Here is a 5250-nt window from a genome sequence, read left to right on the forward strand (position 1 = left end):
CCTTTGCCCATCTCCTTTCACTGTGCTCCTTCTCCCTCCTTTTCCCAGCCTCATCAGTGTGCTGCCTCTCCAGCCATGTACCGCCCTCCAGCTCCACCGCTCCAGTCTGGATCATGTACTCCACAGTACAGCCCAGCAGCCAAGGAAAATCATTTTTATGTCTGAATACGCAGAATGGTGCTCATGGCAGCCAGGCAGGTTTGTGTTTGGCTAGCTCTTACGTGGTAATAGGGACGTTGCAGGGCAATAATTTCAGTCCCAACAAAGAAACTGGATAATTACAGAGAAAAGCAGCAGGCGCTTCACTCATTAAGTCTTTTAAAATGTAATTGAAGAGAAATGGTGGGATAATGAAGACCCTGACTCACTTTCAAAGAACCTGACAGGACAGCCAAGAGGAAGCAACAAAGTTAGGAAGACTACATCATCCTTCCTGGTTCCTGGGGACTGACCCTGAAGGGTGCGACATCTGGGGCAGGATGGTATCGTCATACAATGGCATAAAATAGGAATATAGTCATGCGAATTCTCTTGCTGTAGATGTCTCCAATTTAAGAACAAACCTCCTGACTTTACCATGGTTGATCTTCATTTTATATTTTACTTGTGCCTGTTCTTCACTATTTTCCCTTTTATATAGCATCAGAAAAGCGTTAACTCATGACTTTGTACTATTCCACTGACATAACTGCTTCAATATCCTTCCTGATGTTTTGACATCTATCACTTGGACAGACACTTAGAAATTTAAACCATGGAAGATGGAGAACGTTTTAAAAAATTAGAAAATATGTGGACAACTCTTCTATTATTTTAGCAATATGAAGGCTCAACACTTCTGTAACTCTGCCAGCAAATGCAGGAAAATATGTGCTTACACTGCACAAATACAAAACCGAGCACACTGATTTTTCAACATAAAACACTTTTACTACACATTGAGCACACATATGCTATAACCCCCACCTTCACAAACACACATTTACAGCTCATAAGGCACAGGTTATTTTCAGTGCAAAGCACCTCATGTTTCTACAGACAACAAAAGCATGGGTACTGAAGGAGTATACATACGTCAAGCATGCAGCAAAACATCCCTTCATTCTATGTAACCAAGATTTAGCTCTACCAAATCAAGAATTGCACCTGTATAACCATTTAGAATAAATTTGACATTAGACAATGTACAATTTATGTGAAAAATACACTCAAAAAACACCCTTAATTGTTCAGTCCACAAAACAGGAAAACAGAACAATTAAATGAAATGACACACATATGCACTGCATGTGTACAAAATGTACGCTGGTGAAAGCACAGTGCCACAAACACACACAGTATTCCCAAAAGACTTATCCATACACTGATGTTCTGCTCAAATGCACACAGGCAGATCCTTAAACGTATGTTCACCCACACAAATATGTATCAGAAGAACAAAAGCTCATTGCACATAATAAGAAGCCCAAAATGCACACTTTAGAAATGAGAAACACACTACGCAAATGCCCAAATACACAACTCACGCATAAAAATTTTATATGTGCTCCACCAAAAGTAATTCATGTGTCTTAAATGAAAGCCTCATTTAATAAGCCTAATGCACGGGGGTTTGCATGTTAACCTGTAGTTCAGAGCACACCACCGCACACAGAACAGTGGGTCTGAGGTCCCAGCTGGCCCCACGTTGGTTCAATACCTCTAGTTCATAAACCATGCGCAGGATTTAATCTGCTCCCAGAGTAAGCACCTGCATTGCTGGGTGTAATTCCCCAGAGCCAGCCTGTAACTATATAAGCTACTGTGTCAGTACTGCCATGCTGCTGCACCAGCCAAGACACCATTTTAAGATTCATTTGCAATTCTCCCATTCTTTCCCTTTGACTAGGGGAACTAGGATTCGAGCTTACCTGGGGGTAAACTACTGCAGCCTTCACACCAGCATCTTAATCAGCGCTGTGCCCTCCCCACCCTAGTACCTATACAGCTACAATGGGGGCCATCAGTCGCAAGTTCCACTGCAGCTTGAGACACAAGCTGAGCAATGAAGCAATTGCAGGAGGGAGGTGGAGATAAAGGCATTTTTACTCCCCTATATTGCCCAGACAAGACCTCTGATAATTTTACAGTCAGATGATCAAGTATCTAAACAGAAACAAATGCACCTAATCAAACGCATCAGTGGGCAATGCCCAACCAGCCAGCCAGGCATGACTCCAGTATCAATCTAAAGCATGAGGCAGAGTACACTGCTGCATGCCAGGGCCCCATAAGGCCTAGGAACAGTCTTCCACTTCAGAAAGATTTGCTTACAATTTTGTGATGAACCGCCTTATTCACATCACCCCTATTCCACAGTTTCTGTCCAGGCTAAACGTGAAATCCCAGCCATCCACAGGGGGCCAGATCCTGGCCTGCAGCTGGAGCACGAGACTCAGCTGCAGCTGCTTCCAGTTCCAGACGCACTTCAGCTAAGAAATCCTGTGGCAGGTGATTCATGTCACCTATTGCAGACTGGTTAAAAGTGTCTGACCTAAACTCATCATAAAGGCTTAGAAACAGCCAGGCACATCCACAGTATGTTTGCTCCTGCTTCCAGAAATGTCCATTTCTCTCTGTTCTGATGAAATCTATGCTTGCTTGGATACACAAAATGCTACTCACATCTCTCCCTTGGTCCTTCGTCAAGGAAATCAGAATCATCACTGCTCCCTTAGCTCTGCTCTGCCAAAAGTTACAGGCTCTTTAAGACAAGCTCTATAAATGCTATAAACTTGCAATGGCACCTCTTAGGGAGAAGGATCCTTCCTGCTGTCACAGCCCAGCCTAATGGTAGAGCGAAGGGGGAGATAGCACTCAGGTTCTGCCTCATCCCCTCCAAGTGCCTCTGACCAAGCAAAGGTTGTGGAAATCCAGAAAAATGGGGAGTATCTTTTTTCCCTAGGTGCCCTACGTGGTGAGTAGAGCTTAGCAAAAGAAAAACAAAACAAATCAGGAGAGACTAATGAATAAAAATAACAGACTCTCTGCTTTTCTCCTTGTAATTTCCCCACCCCAGACAGCTGTAATGTGGAAAGTATTGAAATTTAAATCACACCTCAGCCTAACCTCAGCTGACAGGCTGCCGATGCAATAATCTCAGCCTGGCTATCTTCTCTCAGGGAGAACGACAAACCAACTAAAGGAAAGTGATAAATTTTCAATTTTATTTTAAAATATACCAGATGGTAGATTTTATTGGAGTCATAAATATGTCAAAAGCAATGTTGCTGTACGATTGGAGATTGCCCCCACCAAGGGAGCAGCTTTCCCTGTTTAGAGGTGCCATCAGATTCTTAATAAGAGGCTCCAGTTAGACTGCAGCAAAATAGTCTGTATATTAAACAAACTGAATTTCTATTTACCAGACATCTTTTTCTCTTCTCTGCCCCCTGCCCCCCAGTTCCAAAACACAGGAGAAATGAGGGTGTTGAGGTCAGACCTAAGCATCACCAGTTTGGGTTCCTGTTTTATTGTTGGAACATGGCTCAAATGTATTTCCCACCAGTATCCGAAAACTGAATTTCATGTCAGCCAATAAAGCTTCCTTCGATTTCCTAGAACCCCAACCATTAGATGTCAACTAAGTTCAGACTCAGACTTAAACTAAATCAAATTCAAGCCTCTAATCCTACCCATGGGTCAACCTCAAATCCCACAAATAGTTCTTGGCCTCAGTCCCAAAATTTCTTGTGAGCTAAAACCAGTTCTAAATCCCACCAGTCATTTCCAGAAATATGAGTTATGTTTTGCAGCTTCTGCATCTTTCCTCCTTCTACCACTGGTGCTGTGACAGATCACAGTCATCTGATGGGAAGAAGCCTGATATTTATGCCTATTCATAATTTCAAAGGTTTTACAGACTGGCTCTACCAGCTATGTCTTTGAGCATGTTTGCAGACTTCCAGTTTACTCAGGACATCCTCATATTCTCATGCCATTAAAATCAAATCAATCAACCCTTACCACCATTGATTCCCATTACCACAGAATCTGGCTCATCGAACCTTTGACACTGAAAACTGAATGCAGGGCAAGCAAAGAATAACAATAATCTGTTACTTTACAGTTTTTCATATAAATGCTTTACAGATTTAATCATATAGCCACAAAACTGTAAAAAGTGTTACAGAATTAATAAGAGATCTGATACATAATATATTACAGAATGATATTCTGCAGTTATAGCCAATCTAACACAGTAACAGCACAGCAGAGCGGAAGGCAAGAAAGAGGCAGAAGCAAAAAGTGACTTTGCATATGTTAGAGGTTCATGATCTTTTTAGATTTAACTTGTTCCTCAAAGTCAAAGGAGTGCTAGATGCTATTTCAGCAATCTCTCTAACAGATTGATCATTTGCTGTAGAAGGCTTTTAAAAAACTTTCTGAACATAAAACACCGTCAGATCCATTTATCACAAAATATCATCCTCCTACTCACAGCCTCCAGTCCTGGACATGCCATTCATTGGTCATGAAGCAGCAGATGCATCAAGACAAGCTGAAGCTTTTAGCAGCTTTTTAATCTGAAGGAGCAGATTGAAATAGAAGAATCATACCATCAGTTTTAAGCTTAAAATATTTTGATGTAATGCACTACTGAGTAAGGCTGGAATTCCTCTGGCTTCAGCAGTGTTTTCAATGGGGACCTGCACAATTCATCATTGATTGGTGCAAGGTCAAGGGAATCTGGTGAAGTACAAAAAAGCTGGGAAAGAATCCAGCTCACAGTAAAATGCATTTGACAAAACAGAAACACACGCCACAGGTATGAAAGAGGATGGCCTAGCTCTAATCCTCCACCCTCAGGAGGACCCCCTGAGAAAGCAGAAGTGGCCACTTCCAAGCACACTTTAAACTACCACTTCCTAAAATTCTGTCTAACAAGCCTCAGCACAGATAATGCTGGACAAATATGGACAAAGGTAAATTCAGGAACACCACTGCCTTCATGGGTTAAAAGGTCTGCTAGCCCACTTCCACTATGGAACCCCTGGAACTATTTTCAGCACCAATGTCTATAAGGGTGCTGTAAAGGGCTGGTGTACAACTGTACAGTAAAGCTGTAACCTCACCAGGACAGAGACTGCAGCTTACTGTATGTCTGTACAATAGCTAGGACAACAGAGCTCCAGTTCTAATGGCAGCTTCTAAGCCTTACTGCAGTAAAAAAATGGGCGGTGATAACTTAGATAATGAAAATAATGTATG

The sequence above is a fragment of the Pterocles gutturalis genome, unplaced genomic scaffold, assembly GCF_000699245.1.
Source record: "Pterocles gutturalis isolate BGI_N339 unplaced genomic scaffold, ASM69924v1 scaffold17031, whole genome shotgun sequence".
NCBI lineage: Eukaryota > Metazoa > Chordata > Aves > Pterocliformes > Pteroclidae > Pterocles > Pterocles gutturalis.